General features: G+C 39.0%; 1 pseudogene; it reads left to right on the top strand.

The window, feature by feature from the left end:
• The first annotated feature begins 9,885 nt into the window (after positions 1–9,885).
• On the top strand, positions 9,886–11,052 carry LOC101638183 (annotated as a pseudogene).
• Positions 11,053–24,597: the final 13,545 nt, after the last annotated feature.

Below are 24,597 nucleotides of genomic sequence, written 5' to 3'. Positions count from 1 at the left end.
TTGGTCTTCAGTGATCATATTGGGAAGGTGGGCACCCACTAATATGATTTTTGTTCTTTGATGTCTGCTAGCTGGTCTCTTCTACACCTCGTGATCAGACAGGCTGGTGTGCTTCTTTCATGTGGGCTTTGATGCTTCTGAGCTAGATGGCCGCTTGTTTATCTTCAAGCCTTTAATACCCCAGATGCTATATCTTTTGATAACCAGGCACCATTAGCTTTCTTCACCACATTTGCTTACGCATACATTTTTCTTCAGCAATCATGTCGGGAAGTTGTGCATCCTGGAATGCCAATTTAATAGAACAACGTGTTCTTGCATTGAGGAAGTACTTGAGTCGAGGCCCAATGTCCATCTGCTGCCTTAATACTAAACCTATAAATATATGCACGTATATCTATTTCCCCACCCTCCTATATAAATATATTTACATATGTATATGCAGTATTTAGACCTCTATAAATACCCTTTGTCACCTAGTTCTTTCCTCTATTTCCTTTTACTTTCCTCTTTTCCCACTATCATGCATAGTCTTCATTTGGGTTTCAGTAATTTCTCTCGGTTACATTGCCCTTGCTGAATCCCTACCAGGCCTCTCACACCCTCCTTGCCACTAATTTTGGATCACTTGTTGCTCTTCTGTCCCTGGGTTGGTCAGCAGCGCCTTCCCTCCCCCCTGCTCCCCCTCTCCCATGTCCCCCTGGAACCAATGGTCCCGTTGTTTTCTACTCCAGACTATTCATCCAGCCTATCTTGTCTACATAGATCTGTAGAGATAGTAACATGCACCAAAAATCAAGACATAGCAAGACAGGCGACGAATGAGAACACAGTGATGACAACAAAAAAGAAAACCAATGATGCCTGAAAGAATAAATTAATTAAAAGGAAAAAAAATTTTTAAAAGAAAGAAAAACCTGTAAATAGATCAAGGTCTGATATTTGATCTCTAGGCGTGTCCTTCAGTCAGGTCTGATGGGGTGCCACGCTCTGGCCCCAGAATCTGTCCTTTGTACTCCCTCAGGGGCTCCCTGCTCTGCTCCCACGGTTGCTCTTTCGCATACCTTTAGTGGTTTGCCACCGTGTAACGTGGTCAGTCCAGGCCAGTCCCGACACTGAGTCTCCAGTGTTGTCCTCCTTAGGGCCCTGGGTGAGCAAGGGATGGTGTGTCTTCTGGTGGTATCAGCCATATTGTCAACTCTGTGCATTGGCTGTTCAGAGCAGGGATATCGTCCTCCAGACCTGGTGGGCCAGGATGTGCTCCACTCTCTCTTCCTCCCCCTTCACTTGTTCCCAGGTGCTCTATCAGACATTCCCCTCTCTCCTAGCTGCAGCTTCAGTGCCGTCCTCTAAAGCAAATTCTTCTGGGGGGAGGGGCAGTTGTCCATGTAACTGGTATAGGGGCCGAGCCATCTGGTTGTTTTAATTTTAATTTCTTTGATGGCTAATGATGGGGAGCATTTTCTCATATGTTTATTTGTCAGTCGGTTCTCCTCCTTTGTGAAATTTCTGTTCAGTTCTTTTTCACACTTTCTCAAAAGAGTAACTTTTTTCTTCTTTTGGCAGGGTAGGAGGGTATTATAGATTTTAGTAATATGCCCCTTGTCTGTTTTGTCTTTGCTAAAAATTCTCTCCAGGTCTGCGGGTTCCATTGCTACCCTCTTTTTGAAGTCTTTTTGACATACACAGGTGTTTTATCCACAGTATATCCCACTTGCTGATTTCAAGTTCACCTGTGTATATACTCTTCCCTATTGAAGTTAGCCTACGTATTCCCTGAGCCTAGGTTCTTAGGTTTGTCCCATTTCCTTTGTTGATGGTCTGGATAGTTTGGTGTTTTACTTCTAGGTCAGTGATCCACCTTGAGTTTGTTCTTGTGCCTGGGGTGAGGTACACAACTTGTTTCATTTTTCTACAGGTGGATATCCATTGCTTCCAGCACCGCTTGTTGGAGTGGGCATCTGCCTCCCACAATGTTTTTTGAGCCCTTGTTGAGTATCAGTTGTCTATATGCTGATGGTTTTATTTCTGGGTTTTCTGTTCTTTTCCATTTGTCTGAGTATCTGTCATTATACCAGTACCATGCTTTTTTGACCCCTGTGGCTGTGTTGTAGGTGTTAAAGTAGGTAAAGCAAGCACTCCGACTTTGTGCTTATTTATTTCAGCTTTTTAGTTTTCTGCTAATTGTGGGCTTCTTCCCTCTCCATATGAACTTGGTGGTCAGCTTTTCCAATTCTTTGAAGAAGGTTGTTGGTATTTGAATCAGGATTGAATTAAACTTACATAGTTATTTTGGTAAGATTGACATCTTTATTATATTGTTTCTTCCTGATTATCCTGGAAGTCACTGCTATGATTCTCTGTCTCTTCTAGTCTGTTCATGAGATTCATGCTGTGTTTTCCCTCTGTTACCTCATCCATAAACTCTTCTATTTCCCTTTGGTTCATGGACTTCATCCCCTCTACTGTGTACTCCATCTACTCTACCATTGCAACCTTATTCTGGGTTGTTTCCCTCATCTCCTGTATTACTCTGAGCAGCCTTCTGAAGATTTTCCTTTTTTTGGCAGATCTGTTAGGTACCAGGGGTGTCTACTGGCCATGTGTCAATTCAGGTCCTGAGTCAGGTAGATGATAGTACACCTGGGTGGGCCCAAACTAGACCAGGTGGGCTTAATTTAGCCAATGGGGGTCAACCAGTACAGTTGACCATGGCTCCCAGCTGAAGGCCCTAAAGGTTGGAACCTTGAGACCATTATGCCTTTTTTTCCAGCTGCTCATCTTCCTTCCACTTGGGCATGCTGCGGTCCCTCTCTGGCCTCAGGCCACCACGTGTGGGTGTACCCTGAGGGTGCCTGTTTTCAGAGACTGTATATCCTGAAACTTCTGTCCGTTATGAAAACTCACATGGATCACAAAGCAGGCTTTGGCATGAATTCTTTCTCATGCGAAGCCTAGAACTGAGGTATTTTCCACCAAGAAACCTACCAGATCTATGTTTGAGTCTTCTATGAACACTGTTATTTCCACTGTTGTGTTCTGTCTTTCTTGTTTTATTTTTGAGGATGTTGCGGTATGTTGCTGCTTGGAAGAACTGGGCAATATATTTCTGCTAAACCAAAGGGCCTGGGCTCTTTCTCTGTGTGTCTGGTAAGAGTGTTTTTGAGGATGATCTGTGGCCTATAATGGTGGTGGGTTGGATGGACTGCTTTGTACATGGCAGGGTATCATGATGACTCAGAGGCCATGGTGGTGGTGGTCCTCAGAGTCTGGGGTGAGGCTGGTAACTACCGTGTTTCCCCGAAAGTAAGACATCCCCTGAAAATAGGACCTACTTACAGTTTTGCCTCTTGCTGAAAGATAAGGCATCTCCCCGAAAATAAGACCTGCCCGATAATAAGGCCCCCCGAAACTACGGTAACTCTGGACTCTGGACTGTAGCAGCGGGCGTGTCATGCAGCTCACTGCTGGCCGCAGTGCAGCCTGAGCAGACAGGAAGTGCGAGGTCTGTTTTAATCAGAGAGCATGCACTGCCACCAGAACAAGCTGCTGCCTGCTACTCGCTCTGCCCTGGCGGAGTCTGGCTGACTCACAATTAGACAGTGAGTTGTACGTGGGGCAGGAGTCAGGCACATTGTGTGGATACATAGGGGTGACTGAGGTAGGGGGAAAATGTCTGATAAAGGGGTAGGAGGGATGTCTGGTGAAGGTGTCCACTGGTACAGGGTGGGGGGAGGGGGATCACTTAAAATGGCACTGGGGTGTCACTTAAAATGACACAGGAGTATCAGAAGGGGTTACAAAATGGTAATCCCCCCTTTGATTCTCCTGTGTCATTTTGATTCCCCCCTCTGATCCTCCTGTGTCATTTTAAGTGATCCCTCTCCCTCCACCCTGATACCCCAGTGTCATTTTTTTTTTAACCCCTAGACATGAGTGCAAAAAGAAAAAGCTACTCCATGGAGTACAAGAAAGGAATCGTGGAAGACCCTTGGAGCCAAAAATCTTACTATTTTCTGCCAAGAGAAGATGTTGAGTATCCAATTGGTCTGAAAATGGCGAGCAGAGTATGGTAACTTCATTGAACAAGTGGACAAGGGAAATGCTAAAAAGCTCAAGTGTGGATCAGGTCGGCAACCATTATTTTATGAGCTGGAAAACCTGATTTGTAAATGGGTTGTTAACAGGAGAGCAAAGGCTTTGGTTGTGAATAGGGCTCAGATTCAAGAATTTGCGCTTGCAATGGCACCACAGTTTGACATAGCCCCCAAGACTTCAAAGCATCACAACACTGGCTGGATAAGTCCTTCAGTGAAGTGAACTGCCTTTAGGCAGATCCACAACATTGTTTAGGCTGGAAGATGCTCAAGTTATTAAGCGAGCAATTGCATTCAAGTCCTTTATTAATGATGCTGACTTCTCTAAATACAGTCTTTCCAACATGATTGCTATGGATGAAACTGCAGTGTTTATGGGCCAATCATCTCAAACAACAATTGAACAACGTGGTGCCTTCTCAGTGTACATTCCCTCCACTGCTTACAAAAGTGCACGTGTTTACTGTATTTTGGCAATTTGACTGGATGGCACTAAAATCCCACCTTTAATCATTTCTAAGGGCAAGAAGGAAAAGATTGAACGTGTTTTGGGCATTTTTATTCTTGAAACTGAAAAAGCCTGGGCCACACAAGCAGTTATAAGGAAGTGGGTCGATTTAATGCTGCTGCTTGTTATGCGAGGGAGCCAAAGAGGTCTGCTAGTCTGGGATGCAACCAGCACTCACCACACTAAAGACCGGAAGACATTTCTTCATGAAAGAAAAATAGATCAAATAATGATTCCCGCAGGAATGATGGCCTATCTCCAGACTCTTGATATTGCAATACACAAGCCATTCAAAGACAATTTGCGCATGGAAATGAATGACTACATTGAAAATAGAATGGAGAGAAATCAGCGTGGAAACTTTGTGAAACCTAAACTGCAACAGGTTGTGGCTTGGGTGAAGAATTCATGGGAGAAAATCACTGGCAGTTGCATTGCAAATGCACTACGAGCAGGCTACCTTGACAAGAAGTACTCATTTAAAGACAGTGCTATTGCTAAACATGAGAGATTTGGTCCACTGATTCTGAAAGAAATGGAGTCATAAGAAATTCACCAGGAAATTCTGGGTTTGGATTGTTATGATGATATTCCAGAATATGATGACATGACTGTCATTGAATAGATGAGTAAATGTACCATAGATTGTTGTACACAGAAATAATGGTAGTAACAAAAAATTCTTGTTACTGTAGGATTCACAGTTTTGTCTGGTTATAGTGGTTTATGTTGACAATTACTACCGTACTGTATACAGGTAATAACTTTCCTTTTTTTGTTGTTCAACAATAAGTGTGTACTGAATTCTTCATAGAAAAATAAGACATCCCCTGAAAATAAGACCTAGCACATCTTTGGGAGCAAAAATTAATATAAGACACTGTCTTATTTTCGGGGAAACAGGGTATAGGTGTGCCCCGTTGGGGCAGGTTTGTCTTTTGGTCTGTCAAGCCATGCTTTGCAGCCTTTTAAAGATTAGAGCCTGTTTGCCTTTCCTGTTTTGTTATGTTAAAAGCCCCTAGGCTATGCTCTGGAGATCAGTGCTGGCTACCTTGTTATGTTAATGTGTGCTAAAGAACAGAGTTCTGCAAGCTTACATTCAAAGTTACACAAAGGACCACAGCTTGGAATTGAAAGTGTTTCTTTTACAAAGAAAAAAAAAAGTTTCTTCTTTTTTATTGGGCTTATGGGGTGCCTTGGTATCAGGGGTGTGACAAGCTGGCCCCCTGGGGAAGGGGGACTAGCTTAGCATAGAGGGTTTTTTGGGGCAGAGTGGAATTTAATTCTCCCCCTGCTATTTGGTTGTGCTCTGTGGAACTGCGTTCTGACAGTGGTAAATATCCCAGCAGCTCTTCAGTGGCTGCAATTATTGTCTGACTATCTCTCTTTACCCATGCTGGCAGGTGTGGAGCTGTGGTGAGGTAGGGATGGGATGGCTGATGTATTGTATTCTCTCTGTTCCTGGCTGGGGAGGGGAATTGCTAACCCCTACACTGCATGCACAGGGTGGCTATCAGTGCGAGAAACTTCTATGTGAGGTCATGTGGCTACCTTTGGGAGGCTTTCTACAAGCGTGGGGTTAGACAGCAGTCAGGGGAAATTGCTGCTCACTGCAGGACCAGAGCGCAGGAAGGGGGCCACCTGCTTCTGTGGAAGACTTATTAACAAGCCATAATATAAGAAAAATACAACCTTGTTTGCTGAAAGTGAGGATGACTTGAAATGCTTTCTAATGAAGATCAAGTTCTGCAGCATTCATCATGCATTAAAACTCAATGTAAAAACAACCCAAATACTCACAACTGGACCAAAAATAAGTAAAATCATGGTAACAGGAAAAATGATGGAAGTTTAAAAGGCTTCATCTTTCTTGGATCCGCAATCAATGCTCATGGAAGCAGTAGTGAAGAGATCAAAATATGCGTTGTATTGTATAAATCTGATGCACACCACCTATGCAAAGTGCTGAAAAACAGGATCTTAGATTTAGGATTAAAGTGCACCAGACCCAAGCCATGGAATTTTCAATTTCTTCATACTCATTTGAAAGTTGGACAGTGAATAAGGACAACCGAAGAAGAATATGTGCCTTTGAATTACGGTGCTGGGGAAGAATACGGAAAGTGTTATAAAACTCACTGCCATGGAGCCACTGCCAATTCATCCTGACCCAACAGGGAAGGCTAGACCTGCTCCAGTGAGTCTCTGAGATCATGGCTTTTATGGGAGTAGGAAGCCACATCGTTCTCCCAGAAAGTACTATAGACTACCCAAATAACAAAAAAAATCTGTATTGGAAGAAGTACAGACAGAATGCTCCTTGGAAGCAAGGATGTGAGACCTCATCTTAAGTACTTTTGACATGTTTTCAGGTGAGAACAATGCCTGGAAAATGGTGTAGTTTGAAAAAAGACGAGGGGCGGGGGAAAAAGAGGAAGCCCTTCAAGAAGATGGACTGACAGGGTGCCTACACCAATGACTCAAGCATAAAAATCGTAAGGATGGTGCATAACCAGGTGGTAAATAGTTCTGTTGTACATAGGGACTCTATGAGTTGGAACTGGCTGGAAGGCACCTCACAACCATTAGTCTTCTTCCAATCCTGATGTCACCTTCTTCATAAACTTCTTGGATTATTTGCTAACCATACAGATTAAATAAATATGGCGAAAGAATACAACCTGGAAGCACACCCTTACTGTTTTAAAACCATGCAACACTCCCTTGTTCTGTTCACATGACAGCCTCTTGTGCTCATGTACATGAGCATAGTTATGTGTTTGGAATTCCCATTCTTCAAAATGCTATCCAAAATGTCTTATGATCCACACATCCAAATGCCTTAACATAGCCAATAAAACGTGAGTAAATCCCTTTCCTGTGTTCTCTGCTTTCAGTCAAGACCAATCTAACGTTCTCAGTGATGTTCCTAATTCTCATCCTTGTTGAATTTCTGGCAGTATCGTGTCTATAAACAGCTATAACCAATTTTGAATTAACTTCAGAAAAAGTTTTACTTGCATGTGATTTAATGATTGTTGTTGCTGTTAGTAGGTGCTATTCAGGGGGCTCAGACTCATAATGACCCTATGTGCAACAGTAGGAAACACTACCAGGTCTTGTGCATTCTTCATAGTTGTGATTATGTTCGATGCCAATCCATCTCGAGAGCCCTCCTCTTTTTCTGTCCCTCTACTTTGCCAACCAGGTTATGTTTTTCGTGAGACTAATCTCTCCTGATAACATATCCAAAACCACATGAGATTAAGTAACATCATCCTTGCTTCCAAGGAGCATTCTTGTTAGATCTCCCAGGGCAGATTTGTTTGTTCTCTGGGCAGTTCATGACATTTTCGATTTTCTTCATCCGCACGATAATTCAAATACATCTGTTCTTCTTTGATCTTCTTCATTCGTTGTTCAACTTACTCATGAGGCAATTAAAAATACCCAGCCTTGAGTCAGATGCACTTTGATTAATGGTGTTTCTGGATAATTCCCTCATTTTTTCAGGTCACCTTTCTTCAGAAGGTGGACAAATAGGGGCCTCTTCTGGTCAGCTGGCCAGGTGGCTGTCTTTCACATTTCTTGGCATAGTGTGTGTTCCTAGCACGGAATCAGTTTGTCAAAACATTGTGATTGTTATTCTGTCAATTTGGGAACCTTGACTTTTTGTCTTCAATATCTTCAGTGCAACTTGGACTTTTTCTCTCAGTTCCTTTGGCTCTTTATCTTATGCTAATTCTTGAAATAGTTGAAAGTCAACCAATTCTCTTTGGTACATGGCCGTGACTTTGTATATTCCTTCCATTGTCTTTTCATGTTTTCTGTATCCTTCTGTATTATAACCCAAGTCTTGATTTTTCCCCCCCAGTTTTTTTTCACCTTGAGGAATGCTGAGAATGTTCTCTTTTCGTTTTGTTATTCCAAGTCTCTTCATATTTCATTAAAATACTTTAGTTTGTTTTCTTGACATGTCCTTTGAAATTTTCTGTCGAGCTCTTTTACATCATTCTTTTTACCATTTACTCTAGCTCCTCCTCCTCCAGGAGCTAGTCTTATTATATCCGCTTTGGTCTTTTCCTTCTCTGCCTTTTGAATTACTTTTGCTTTCTTCATGTATAACATTCTTGTGGTCACACCACAACTCATTTGGTCGTTGGTTATTAGTGTCCAATGCATCAAATCCTGTTTTGATTTAGGGTCTAATTTCAAATGAGAACTACTCAAGGTCATACTTTGTTATCCATGGACTTGTTTCAATTTTCTTCAGCTTCAAAATGAATTGGAAAATGAAAAGTTAATGGTGTACTCCACTGTCAGGCTCTGGCGTTATTTTGTCTGCAGTTATTGAGCGCCTTCATTTTCTCTTCCTACAGATATAGTTTATTTGATTCCTGTGTATCCCACTAGGCTAGGTCCACATGAAGAGTTTCAAAAGATATTTGTAATGAAGAAGTCATGCATTTTGCAAAATTCTCTTTTGAGAACCTCATTTTGTTTCTATCGATGAGGTGTATCTTCCAACTACTTATCTTTCCTCTTCTTCCCAACTTTCACATTCCAGTCACCAGTAATTATTGATGGATCTTGATTGCATGTTTTATTAGTTACACACTGAGGATGTTGGTAGAACTTTTTTTTAAGGAGTTTATGTCTTTTTTCTTTGTTGTCATCTTAATGAAATAAGGTGGCCTTTGAGTGAGTTAGATACAAAAAAAAGCAAATTTTTAAAGCACACCACACCTCAGCATTACATTGCTTATTACTGCTGCAGTCTCTTAAAGAACAGAGCTCCTTTTCATTACCCATTTCCAATAAACCAAACAGTAATTCTATAAGAATTTTACTGATTCAAACTTAATTGTCAACTAGCATAATGATACTTTAGCCTCATACTTTTGTTATATTGCCTTTAGTGCATGGAAGGCTGTTGGCACTTTTTGTCATTTTTTTATATTTGTAATATGCTTTTTATTAAATAAATTTCTTCAAATTTTTCTGATCTGTATATCTTTATAGTTTCAAGTCTAAATATTTACAAAAGGACATAACCTTCATTAGAACAAAGTAAAAAATCAGAGAAAAAAGAAAAATTGGCTTGCTTCTGTAGATAGTAAAACTTAGAACACCATGTTTAAACTTAATGATAAAGTATGTATTACTGAAATTCAAACACTTTATTTGAAAAAGTTGGCTATGACAGTGTTGTAAAAATATTCCAGCTTTTCTACCCAGGGCCCTGGATGGTAATGTGGCTTGGGCTTCCCTGGCCTCACCATGTCTGCTATTTTCAATTTTTAAAGTCTGTTGACTGTAATTTTGCTGCTTATACTAGGAGTTACTCCCAAACTGGAATTGCACTGGGAGAACAGAACTTTTGTAGTACACTTTTCTCCTGGTAGGTGAACAAGAGCAACTCATTCTGCACTCAGTGCACTCAGTGATGTCACCTGGGATCGGTCTCTCTGGTCACTGTGAATTTTTTTGTAAAAGCAGTTTCACTCAAACCTTGTTTGTTTGTTTTTTTTAATGATATATGGCTGATTTAAGAGAACAGTGTGAAGGTGTGACATTTTGTTTCCTGCTTGGGAAAAATGGCACAGAAACTGTTGTGATACTGAGCAAAGCTTACAAGGACAGTGCTATGGGAAAAAGCCAAGTGTGCGAGTGGTTTTCTCGTTTCAAAAAAGGTGAAATGTCGATTGATCACAAACCTTGTTCTGGATGTTTGTCAACTTCCCGAAGAGGTGAAAATGTCATGTTATGGTGCTTTTGGAGTTCATTCCACCAAGTCAGACTGTTCATCAATCTTTCTATTTAGAAGTTCTGAAAAGATTGCAGAACAGTGTGCAACAAAAAAGGCCTGATTCATGGAAGATGGGTGATTCCTTTTGCCACTATGACAATGCACCTGCTCACACAGTCTTCTCAGTGTTCCAGTTTTTGGCAAAGAACAGCATGCCCCTCTTGCCGCATGAATCTTACTTACCTGACCTTGCCCTGTGTGCCTTTTTTGTTTGTTTGTTTCCACAAATGAAGACGGATATGAAAAGATGGTGATTTGAGGACATCATAGAGGTGAAGGAAAAAATGAGTTAGGTGCTGTCAGCCACCCAAACATATGAGTTTGAAAAGCATTTTCTACAATGGAATCACAGATTTGACAAATGTTTTTAAGTGTAATGGAGAGTACTTTGAAGATGATGAAGTTGTTTTGTAAAAAATTTAAATACATAGCTTTGAAAAAAAAATCTGGTTTGGGGGGTGTACCCCTTGATATATACCTGTGCTTATATTTGATCATTGACTCCCAGCATCCTGGATAGAAATAAAACTGGACTGTTGGATATATTTTGGAAGTGTACTAGAATTGGGGAACAGACGAGTCCTTCTGTTGCAGTACGTTGTATAGTGGTGGAATTCAACATCCTGTTCACACAGTAGCTTGAAAAAATGCCAGAAATTAGTTCCCAACAGATTTCAATATGAAAAAGGACTTACCTACAGAAAATAATAGAAAGAATGGTGAATCTTTTTCTCTTTGAACTTTGAGTGAGAGATATTTCCAGCTGCTCCTCTCCATTTCTATGGTATTGGACCAAAGTATTATATAAATAAGATGTAACTAGTACTCAAAGAATTTAATATTTCTGTAACAATCAACCTCAGTATTTTCATTACATATTACATTCTGCAAGTGTCATTCTGTTCTGTTTGATACCAGTTTTTAGTTAGACATCTATCTTGAAAGCAAATAGTCACAAAAACAAGATTGGTCAGTTGTGCTAAATTCCTTTCACTGTGATTTGAAAATGATACATCTTTATTGTCTTGAGACCTTTTGATTACCTTTCTTATTAGGAGCAAAAGTTGTTCAATATGTGTTGCTAATTTTTACACTTGTATTTACTAATGCTTGCTTGCTTTTCTGCTGGCAACACCCCTTTGAATGCATATGAACCAGAGCACCTCACGGGAGTAGCAAACTACCTTGACCCTGGGTTGATTGATCTTCCTTCCTTTCTCCCACCTTCCCTTCTCCCGTGTCCCCCTGGCACAGTTGGTCTCATTGTTTTTATCTCTGAATTATTTATCCTGCCTATCTTATCTAGATAGAGATGCAGACACATTAATAAGTGCAAATCCAGGCAAAGTCAAACAAAACAACAAAGGAAGTCAAAACCAACAAAACAACAATAACAACAAAACCCCAAAAGAAAAGAACAAAAAGGAAGCCAATGATAAAAAAGGAAAAGCCTATAAATAGTTCCATGTCTGTTTTTTGACCTTTAGGAGTGTTTTCCAGTAGAATCTGTCTGCAAAATCTATTTTTGGTATTCTCTGGGGACTTCATAATTTTGCTCCCCTTGTTGCTCTGTTGCATGCCCTTAGTGTTGTCCCCCCTAGCTCTATGGTTCAGTGAGGACGTCGTGTCTCGTGGTAGGGCCCACCCTATGGTCCTCTCTGTGCATTGTCTGCTCTGAGCAGGAATATAGTCCTCGAAGTTCAGTGGGCCAGGATGTGTTCCCCTCCCTCTCCATCCCTCTTCATTCCTCTTCTGTGTGCTCTAATCAGACGTGCCCCTCTCCCCAAGCTGTAGGTCAGTGCTTCCCTCTGAAGTGCATTCTTCTGGGAAGGGAGGGCTCACATAGTTGAGATTAGGGCCAGCCCCACAGACTTCTCTTTTGGTTTCCTGGTACATACTGGTATGTTGTATTCATTTCTTGACACACCGGGTTGAAGCCTGGTCTCTCTCTCCCTCTCCTGTGGAAATATAAATAATACCTTCCCCTTGGGTGGGTTAGTGCCTTGTTCCTCCCCTACTCATGTCTCCCCCCCCCCCTTCTCTTTCTTCTCCCCTCTTATTTAGTTGGCTGCTGTATGTATCCCTGAATTGAGTTTTGCCCCTGCCCTAGTACCTGGACCTCACCCCAGGAATATATATATATAGTAGCTTTTCCCCTTTGGCCCATTTTTTAAGCTTGCCTCAGTGGACTAATGTTGTACTTGTCCTTTTGTGCTTGGCTTACTTCACTTAGCATAACTTCCTCTAGTTCTTCCCACACGGCAATGTGCTTCATGCATTCATAGCTGCTTGTTAGGGATGCGTAGTATTCCATTGTGTGTATATACCACCATTTTTGATCCATTTGTTTGCTGATGGAAATTTGGGTTGTTTCCAACTCCTTGCAATTGTGAACTGTGCCACAATGAACACTGGAGCACAGCTGTCTGGCTGTGGTTTGTTTCTTGCCTCTTCTGGGTATATGCCCAGTAGGGGGATTCCTGGGTCCTATGGTAGCTCTACTTCCATCTGATTTAGATATTGCCAACTTGAGTTCCATATTGGCTGTACATACCTACAGGTCCACCAGCAGTGGAGTTCCTATTTCCTCACAGCCCCTTCAACACTTGTTACTTTCTGACTTTTTGAATTGGGCCATCTTTGAGGGTGTTAGGTGGTATCACCTAGTTGTTTTAATTTGCATTTCTCTTATGGTTAATGATCTGGAACATTTTCTCATATGTTTATCTGCCATTTGGATTTCTCCTCTTGAATGAAACACTATTTTATCTGCCTGACGAATGAGAAATTATTCTTATCTTTTTTTTTCTTTTTAATACTCTACATCACTCTAACTAGTTCTATTAAAGACACCTTATTGACAATGTTAAGTTATATTTCCCTACTTTATGGAATTCTTTTGAATATTTATTCTTATGCTTACTGAGTATGGTGAAGTGTGAAACTATCACAATCGGTTCATACACCTCTACTAAACACAGACAAAGGTGATGGCCAGTTCCTTGATATTCTTTTTGGAACCTGATGGTATTTAATGTGTTAGTCCAGGTTGACTAGAGAAACAAATTCATAGACACTCGTGTATAAGAAAGAGATTTATATAAAAGAGCAATTTATATTGAAAAAACATCCCAGTCCAGTCCAGATCAAGTCCATAAATCCAATATTAGCCCATATGTCCTATACCAGTCTATAATTTCCTCTTCAGACTCAGGCAACACATGTAATGACAATGAATTCAGGGAGATCACAGGCCAGTGGGTGAAAAGTCTTGTGGATTCAATGGCAGTAGAAGCATCTCAACTCTGGCAGGAGTCTCCACGTGGCTTCTCCAGCTCCAGGACTGTCTCACAGGGAGTGAATGTGTGTCCCACCTCCAGTGAGCTAGTAATCTCCTTAGCGGTCCAAATGAGATTATCAAGCTGTGACCTGATTGACAGGTTAAACTCCACCCCGTCACTATTAATAGTCTCAAGTTGATAACGGATTATGTAACTACCACATTTAATGTCTGTTTTCTTGTATATTGTAGCTTCTTCCCCAAATTTCAAAATAATAAAAAATCTTATGTATTCATTCTATTACACTAACATTTGTTTTGTAAATATTTTTATGCTATATTATATTAAACCTCAGTTCTTCAGAATAGTCCAGGTTGCATATTAATCTTCTGCACGTTGTAATTGGGAGGAAAAGGACCAGAGACCTGAGGGCAAGTTGAGAAGACAGATAGTAAACAGGAAGCTTCAAAATTACACCAATGCCAATTTCTATTTCCTCAAATCTATTCGAGAAAGATGTCACTGAAAGAGACCACAGAGACTAAAAGATGTACACTTTTAGTGTACACTTTTAGTGTACAATTAGAAAGAAATCTAATTAAGTGGAAGATCTAAATTCCTTATTTCCGATTGAAACGTATTTAAAAGGAAACTTTTATAGCTTATTTATTGTTATTTATTTATGCTGAATCAATTCAGCAAAAGCACACAGAGGTTTATGCAGTCTAGGAAAAGAATGGAATGTATTTGAAGATCAACCTTTAGGAGGGGGACGATGGTGCCTCACTGAGAGTTCTCTCCTCTGTCCTTAACTCTGTACAACTTGTAGCCTAATACTTAGCTGAAGTCAGTATATTTTTCTGAATTTAAAATTTTACAAATTGTTTAAAGAATACACTAAGAACCCTTATGAAGCAACATGCAACAAAATAACTTTTACATAAATATGATATAAAACAAATACCTTATGTTGGGTTACCTTGTAAAACAAAACCAGTGAAGTTTATATATAAATATATGTAGAGAAGTTTAAATCAAGTAATGGCTCACACAGTTCTAGAGGCAGGCAAGTCTGTGGGCCAGATGTTAGGCTAGAGGCTTCTCCTGATTTACGTAGCTACAGGGGCTGATGAACCCAAGTATGCGGGTCAGACAGCATGCTTATGTCAGCAGAAAGGAGTAAATACAAACTGGCAGACTGCTGAGAACTCCCAGGATCAGCAAGCAATAGAGTCAGTTGCTCATTCTTGGCACAAAAACCTGAGATTAAATGATGAGCCCCATGTAGAATTCAGCCCCAACAAAAATAAAGAAACTGTCCCATAGCATCTACTTATGTTACAAGCAGTCCACTCCCTCAAGGAGAGCTCATCATGGAGGATGATTAGGTTTTAATTGTCAAACTACTGAGAATCCTGGCTTAACTCAGTGGACATAAGTAAAATGTTCTCTCTCTTTCTCTACACACACACACACACACACACACACACACACACACACACTGTGATAGCTTTTGGAGAAATGAAAAGAGGTGGGACAATGATAAAGAGATTTTACAAGTTCACATTCCTTTTTTTTTTTAATTGAAACATGTCTCTTAAATAATCTCTAATGAAGTATATTGTTATGTTAGGCGCAGCTGAGTCAATCCCAACTGTTAAGGACATTTACAACAGTGCCAAACACTACCCACTATGTGCCGGGCTGACATTTGTTCTGATAGAGCCCACTGATATAGCCACTATGCTCATCGATCTCTTTGAGGGTATTCCTCTTTTCTACTGACCCTCCCATGGCTGGTCACTCCCAATGACAAGTCCAAAATACAGGTGATTAAGTTTTGCCACCCTGGCTTCCACCCAGCATCCTGGCTGTACTTCTTCCAAGACAAGCCTGTTTGTTCTTCTGACAGTTCATGGAACTTTCACTATTCTTCACCGGCACCATAAATCAAGTTCATGAATTCAGCCTCATACTTTCTTATTCATTGCCTACTTCTTGAACTAATGAAATATTGGTATAAATAATTTTCTTCTTCTTTGAACAATTGCTTTTGTAAAACTCATAGTTCAAGTCAGTATGGAATAGATTAATAAATAACTGGTGTTTCAATAAATAACTGCTTAACTCTCTGCTTAGCTATGAGTCGGGGCATCAACTAAATGGCAGTGAGCATTTAACTCTAATTAAAAAAAAAACAAGAGTGAACACAACTGGATGAACAACAACATCACAGGCAAAGAGAAGTCAAAAGTTGTCAAGGAGTTCATTTTACTTGGGTCTGTAATCCAGCCCCATGGAAACAGCAGTCAGAAAATCAAAGTACTTATCGCACAGAATAGATTGACTACAGAATGGCTCCTTAAAATATGTCATTTTGGGGACAAGGATACACCTGGCCCAAGACATAGCCTTTTCTATCACCTCATATGCAGATTAAAGATAAGACATTAAGAAAATCACAAGACAGAGGAGGGAAAGGGGAGGTAGTAAGGGGGAGTGGATCACGGGGAGCCGCATATGGCCTCCTCTCTGGGGGACGGGCAGCAGCGGGGTGGGTGAAGGGAGGCGCCGGACAGTGTGATATAAGATACAGGGGTGGTTTGTGAATTATCAAGGGTGCATGGGGGAAAGGGAAGGGGAGGGGGGGAAAATTAAAAAAAAAAGGAGGGTGGGCGGATTCCGGGAACCCAAGAGGCAAGAAAATTTTGGGAATGATGAGGGCAACAAATGTGTGGATGTGCTTTACACAATTGATCTATGTATTGTGACGAATTGTATGAGCCCCAATAAATTGATTAAAAAAAAAAAAAAAAAGAAAATCAAAGAAGAATTGATACCTTTGAGTTCAGGTATTGGCGACGAATATTAAATGTGCCATGGGCTGCCAGAGAATGAAAAAGTCTGTGTTAAAGAACTACAGTCAGAATATCTTCTTAATAATGAGGATGGCAAGACTTCTTTAGATGTGTCCCCAAGGAAGGAAAGCGGGTGGGAGAGGGACTAGTTCCTGGAAAAGGACATCATGCTTGATTGGGTATGTGGTCAGCAAAGAAGAGGAAGCTTCTCTAGGAGATGAATTGATACAATTGCTGCAACACTGGACTTCAACATGGACATGATTTTGAAGATGATACAGGACCACACAGTAACTAACTTAGATGCATGAGGGAGCTTCAAAAACAGCATGGAAAATTTTAAGTAGCTTTCAATTCCATTTTTTCACAACTTTTTAAGACCTCCATATCCATAGGATTACTGTGGTTGGAACTAACTTGACCGCACCTAAAATTAGTAATTCTATTTCTGAAATTTTTAAAATAGTATATTTTAATAGGAATTTAAATATAAAATCTACTATATGATATTGAGACTAAGGAGCTATGAAAGAATACTTCATTAACCACTATCTTAAAAACCCCTCCTGAAAATAGAAATGTAAAAAAAACAAAAGAAATGTCTTGGTCATATAGATCAGCTCTTTTCAATAGAAATATAATATGAGCCATGCATACCATTTCACTATTTCTAGTAATATTAATAAAAGTAAAAATAAACCAGTAAAATTAAGCTAGATAATATTTAAATAGTATGTTTTTAATTCAACACATTTAAAATATCACTTGTATAATTAACATCAAAGTATCAATGATATATTAAAGCATATTTTGTGTTAACTATTCAATCCTTGTATATTTTACATTTATGAGACTATTCAGTGTGGACTACCTATATATGAAGTGCTTAATAGTCATGTGTGGCTAGTGGCTATGATATAGATTATATAAATCCAATAAAATTATACCTACTCATTGCCATCAGGTCGATACATGGTCAGCAGTTTGAAAACACCAGTCACTCTGAGGGACAAAGACAGAGCTTTCTATTACATGAAGAATCACTGTCTCAGCAACTCACAAGGGCAGTTCTAGCCTGTCCTACAGGGTCACTATGAGTCACCATGACTCGATGGCAGTGCGTTTGGTTTTTAAGTTTTGTTTGGGAAATACTTCACTGAGTTTGAATTAGGTGAAAAGGAAGACAGATTAATTGTGTTGGTGAGAGCATATCGTTCATAGAGATCTTGTTCTTCCCACAGTCAAGTCAACCTTTAACAAAAGACCATTCCATTTCAGGCTTTGACAAAACATGCTTTTCCTTACCAAAAGCTTTCTCCTATATCTATATATATCATCCTTGTTAATAAACCTGAAAGCCAGAGGAAAAACCACACAACTGGACTTGAATTCATTATCTTCCACTAACACATTTGACAAGCTGTTAAAACCTGCCTGCACCAGATCTTGTTATGAATTCACACCTTCCACCGGTCAGAAAGCCCTTATATTAACCTGCATGACTGAGTGAGAAGGATATGTGTTAGTGCTGTAATGCACATCCATTTCTTTATGACAACTGTCAGAAAGGAGAAGGTCATTGAAAGTCCTTAAAATGTGTGATGGATCCCAATACTAAATGTATGCTGAGGGGGAAAAAAGTGACTATGTTCCTCAAAAGATATGAAAACCATCAACATAATTTTATTTATTTACTTACATATTTTGTTTATTTTTCAGATTAAAAAATAATTATTATATTGGTAGCTCTTATAGATATCCATAGTTCAATCACATAAAACAGTTTTTTACCATTGCTACCACAGTCAATTTCCAAATGTTTTCTTTCTACTCGAACTCCTTGATATCAGCTCCCCTCTACACCCCCCTTAATTTAATTATTGATTGATTGCCATAACTTACACCATCCAATATATCTGTTCACATACAATTCAGTTGTTCGCTCCTGAGCTCAGATTTTAATCACCATTTGGATTATCAATGCTCTAAACTGTCATACGTTTCTATTTTATGTACTTTGTGTGGTAAAGGATGTAGCTTTCATGCATTTATTATGTACATACTATTTAAAAATACAGAATTTGAGACATTTGATTGTATATGCCAAATTTCTCAGTTTAGTCACTTTAAAAAGTAATGAGATTTATAAAGAAAGTAGATTTCTAAATAAAAAGATGCCTAGCTTCCATGATCTGGTTTGTTTTTCCCAAATAAATGTGTGTTGGATGCTTTCAATGTGCTAAGATATGTGTCTTTTTTTGTTTGTTTGTTTGTTTGGAATTGATAGATTTGGGTATGTTTAGCAATAGTAGCTGCTAACCTATATTTTTCCAACGTGATTAAAATGATTTATTTTCTCACTAGCAATGCAAGAGATTTTCAGTTAATTCATTTTCTAACTAACCTTTGTTATTGTCAGTCTTTTATTGTTGTCTTTGTTGTGGGTGTAGGGTGATTTCATGGCAGGTTTATAATTCATACTGATATTTAGGTAATTAATGCAATACTTATTGTCCACTTTAAAACCCTATTTTGGAATGAGCTAGCCAAGTGTATGGTGCTTTTTAAATTGGGTTGTTTGTCTGTTTTTACTGACTAATATATGTATGTGTGTCCTTATGAATAATATTCATATTTCTGTATGTAATATGGACATCCCTAATGGATTATCTTATTTAAAAGGTAATCCTAATTTCAAATAATTCATTTATCTTGTTTTTCTAGATGCTTAGTACCTTTTTAAGCCATATGATAATGTTTTTGCCTACCTCAAGATAATAAAGATATTTTTACTCCAAAAAAAAAAGTGTGATGAAGAGACAACATCTGACTGGAGTGAATTTAGAAGTGCTAAAGGTTAAGGGGCATATTTTCAGCAGAGAGAATAGGAAATTAGATGTGCAATTCTCCTGTAATTGTTAATGAGAATGAAGTGGTAGAAGATCAAAGATTTTGCCCATGTAGATAAATACAAAAGTACCTTCCTGAGCTGATCCCCTGAAAGGCAAGTTGGATGAGTTTCCTGCTAGAAGTTGGCACAACTTTCTGCAGTTCTTATCTTACAGGCACAAAGACACATAGAACCTTCATCTTTTCTGGATGTTGTTAAATTAGGTTAGTCTTTAAAAGCTCCTTGGGTTGAAAGGATACTGATGCTGTAACTTAATTTGTTAATGGAAATATCCAAAAAGAAGAATGAAAGAAAATGGGAGACATAAAATATGCACAGTTGGATAGGACTGTTAAGCTGTTATGGGCAATATCAGTCAGGATATTGGGTCCATCAGCATAGTGAGGGCTGGAGTATTGTATAAATAGCTGGAATTTATATCATCAATGTTTCATTTTAAGACTTTTAAGAGTTCATTACCTACTGCTGGGCCTGAGGGAGGGAATGATGAGTTCAAGAAAAGCAATACCAATTCTTTGCTTGGTTGGTTTTTATACACACTAGGGTTATAGAATTTTTGGAACCAAGGATTTGACTGAATCAGGAATATGTGATGAATTTTCACATGAGATTTACAGGGTTGGAAGCAAACTTTATAGTCCAAGCAGAATCTTCTGAAATCACTTATTTTAGACCAGATGAGAGATTCCTCCAGGGCCATAGAGATGACTCATATGGTAATAACTTCCCTTAGCTTGAACATTGAGACTCTTGTATGATAACTTAAGTATACAAATGCATTTTGTATTATATTCTTTATAATTTTCTTTTAAATTACATGAATTCTAAAAATGGAAAATTTAAATCAAATAAAATGTCACCTAATGTCATAGCTATGACAGATAACTTTATACCATAAAGCACATTAATTTCTTTCCAAGGTGTGAAACTTCTATTTCAGAAAGAAGGCTCTTAACTCATAGATTCTTTCCCACTGATTTGCATCTCTGGGGGAACATTTTCTGCTAAATACATCCTTCCCATTGTCCTCCTGCTTACCCATAAAAATGCATGCTGGGAATCGAAAGTCAAAATCGGTGAGTTAGAATAACATTAAATAAATCTGCCTAGGCATACAAAATAAATTTGAATCCATTTCCCAAAGTTGATGTCATTGAATTTTAGAATTTTACAATACAAAACAGTACCATATATGTGTGTGTGTGTGTGTGTGTGTGTGTGTATTCCAATGTAATCTTCTTTCTTTTACTACCTGATGCCCCAAAGAAATATTTTCTCCAAGGTTATGCAGTGTTACATACGAATAGAGTTAAATGTAGAACCAATTCCCCTAACCATCAAGCTACTGCTCTTTGTAGTTCAACATTAGAGAGCACAACTAGACCCATAAGCACAACTAGATTCTGGATTAACGGAGATAACATTTACCCCCACCAAATAGCAAACTTGGTGGACTTCTGTTCCGTCTTTGATCAGTTAATTTCCTTTAAGCATTTATTCTGAATCTTTCTTGTTGACAATTGAGATTCCTAAAATGTACCCTAACAGTTGATCTGAAGCAAGGCAGGAATCTATGTTTTGAATAAGCACTTTTTGTTATGCTAATCTAACTAATACACCGACAATGGTTTGGGAATGACAGATGAAGACATTGTTATTCAGTCTTTGATACCTGTGACATAGCTCTGAAACAGTAGGATGATGTTTACCTTTTCATCTGGCTATTGTCACTGAAAAAATATCAAGAAAAGAAAATGTACACTACCAAATATTCTGACGAAATCTTCACAAGACACTATCGTAGAAATAATGTGGTCAGGTATAATGAACCACAAGTTTATGTTCCTAGCCCATCTCTGGGTATCTAATACCTATAAATTGTTTTCAGTGGAACAATTGGTTTCAGGTGTCATTTATCATCATAATATGATTAATTATTAATGTGACATTGTCCACCAATAGATATCCTCTACTCAAAACCGGCTTTATAAATTAGAAACTATTTTAACTGACATCCGGTTATGTCTACAAGTACAGTTCAGGAATCAGATGATTCACTGGCTGCTTAATGTCATTAGGAATGTTTGTAGGTTCATTCTCACCAAGGCCAATCTAGCTTCTGCCCTGGCTGAATGCTCAGTACAGAGTGTGATGTTGAATCTCAATATGCATTGCTCCTGAGCCTTGCTGGCCACTGAATGGCTAGTTGATTACATGTAGCCCTGTTCCAGACTAACAGAAGCCATTTTCATTGGGTATGCAACCACTGGTCTTCCCATCACATGATAAAATGATGTTATGGTGGATTAGAGGCTTCAAATATGGTTTGGAGGGGGTTCGAAAATGTGCCCCAGAATGCATAATATGTGCTGAATGAAAGACTAACATAGAAGTTAGTAAATTCCCAATAGAATATAAGCATATAGTGACTAAAATGTAGACATATATTTGACACATCTCATGTAACTCTCATTAACCAAATTACAAATTAGGTATTTCTCTTTCCTGTAACCTTAAACTGTAGTTGTGTAACAGCCCTAGTTTCTAAATAAGCAGTGCATTCCCTGGATTTAATTTTTATCTACACTCGAGTCTCTGTGTAAATCTATAGACCAGAAAATCATTATCAGTGTAATCACTGCTTTCCTGAGTCAGGAAAAGTCCTTATGGAAACCAGGGGTACACTAGAATGATCCTTGGTGTTCCCATGTATATTAATAAATGGGAAAGGTATAATTGCTATTTTCTATTAACTATCAAGGGCAAGCTACCACTTGTCTATGTGTTTTGTGTGTGTTGCTGTGATGCCAGGAGGTATGTTCCTGTTGTTCTAGATGTCAGCAGGGTACACAAAGTGAATAAGTTTCAGTGAAGCTTACAGATTATGAACAGACTACAAAAAACAGATCAGCTATCCAAAACAGGAATAAGCCACTAAAAACCTTATGTGTGGTATTGAACCATTGTCCCACACTGACAGCTTGATGAAGAGAAACAACAGTGTCAGTGGTAGTGCCAGAAAGTGAGGGCCTCAGATTAGAAAGCATGTAAAACATGACCGAGGAAGTTGACCATAATGACACAAATAGAATAAAGCCCGTGGGAGTAAAGACTTCCAGACTTTTACTTGCTGATGAGGCAAAACTCAAAATGGGAGTTTTGCAAAAAATTTACTAGTATTCAGAATATGGAATATACAAAGTAAGAATATAGGAAATTTTGAAGTTGTGAAAGAATAAGGTAACAAATAAAGAACAATATCCCAGGTGTCGGTGAGTGAAATAGAATGGTTTGGGCCATTTTGAATAAGACAATCATATGATTTACTATGCTGGAATGACACAAGATTAATGGCATCTCATTCATTGTCTAAAAGGACATTTAAGATATATCTTGAAGTACAATACTGTCTGTGATAGGATTATATCTATCACCATTCAAAGAAATTCAATCAATACACATATTATTCAAATTTATGTATCAACCATTAAAGATAGTGATGAGGAAATTGAGAAATTCTACAAATACCTTGATTCTGAAATTGATCAAATATGATAAAGATGCATCGAAAATTATTAGCAATTAATAGGCAAAAGTGAAAACAAGGAGGAAGGAACAGTAGTTGGAAAATATGGTCTTGGTGATAGAAACAAAGCTGGCATTCACATGACAGAATTTTGTAAGACCAATGCCTTCTTCATAACAAATGCTATTTTTTTCCAACTACACATGACTTCTCCAGATGGAATACACAAAAATCAAACTGACTACATCTGTGAGGAAACATGATGGGAGATCTCAATATTAGCAATAAAATCAGATCAGGCGCCAATATGGAAGAGGCCATCAATTGTTCATCTGTAAGTTCAGATTGAAATGGAAGGAAATTAAAATAAGTCCATGAGAGTCAAAATACAGCCTTGAGCATATCCTACCTGAATGTTGAGGCCATCCCAAGAACAGAATATCTGCACTAAATACTAATGAAAGAACACCATGCATGAAGAAATACAGTCACTAAAAAGACAAGAAAGGTATAAGATAAGCAGGACAAACAATCCCGAGCAGATAACAATGGGACCAATCCTTCTGAGAAAACATGGGAAAGGTAGAGTTTGTGCAAAGGAAGAGGGGAGCCAACAAACCCATGGACAAGGAAACAACAAGTGATCTAAAATCAATGGTGAGGAGGCTCTAGAATGCCTGGTGGGGTTTGATCAAGTGCAATTAGCTGAGAGGAATTACTGAAGTTTGAACATAATAGTGGGACAAGAGGAAAATAAAAGGAAGTAGAGGAAAGAACTAGGAGGCAAAACTTTATAGAGGTGTAAATACAGGCACGTACATATGTAAATGTATTCATAATATAACAATAGGGACATAGATCTATGTACATATATTTATATGTTAAGTATTAAGGTAACAGATGGTCATTAGGCCTCTACTCAAGTTTTCCCTCAAAATGCAAGAACACATTGTTCTAATAACTTGACATTCTGTGATGCTTCCCTTCCCGACATGATCGATGAAGACAAAATAAGCAAATATGGTGAAGAAAGCTGATGTTGCTCGGCTATTAAAAGATATAGCATCTGGAGTCTTAAAGGCTTGAAGATAAACAAGCAGCCATCTAGCTGCGCAGCAACAAAGCCCACATGGAAGAAGCACACCAGCCTGTGTGATCATGAGGTGTCAACAGGATCAGGTATCAGGCATCAGAAGACCCGAAACAAGCAATCATATCGATGTGAATGACAGAGGGCAATCTGTAGACATTTGTACATCCCCTCATAGAAAGGTCATAATGAATGGATGAGCCAGCCAGGGTGCAGTGTCACACCGATGAAGCATACAACATTCCTCTAGTTCTTTAATGCTGCCCCCCTGACCCCCACTATTATGAGCCCAGTTCTGCCTTACAGATCTAACTAGACCAGAGCATGTACACGGTTACTGATAGAAGCTCTCAACACTCAAACTCCAGGACAGATAAACCCCTCAGGAACAGTTATGGGAGTAGCAATACTATGAGGGTAGGGGGAAGATGTGGGGAGAAGAGGTGAACCAATCGCAATGATCATCATATAACACCCCCCACCCCACCACCAAAAACAACAAAAACCCAGGGTGATA

Source organism: Echinops telfairi, unplaced genomic scaffold (assembly GCF_000313985.2).
Source record: "Echinops telfairi isolate 266 unplaced genomic scaffold, ASM31398v2 ScPeMD7_3509;HRSCAF=4178, whole genome shotgun sequence".
Lineage (NCBI taxonomy): Eukaryota > Metazoa > Chordata > Mammalia > Afrosoricida > Tenrecidae > Echinops > Echinops telfairi.
This window is presented reverse-complemented; position numbering and strand designations above follow the sequence as displayed.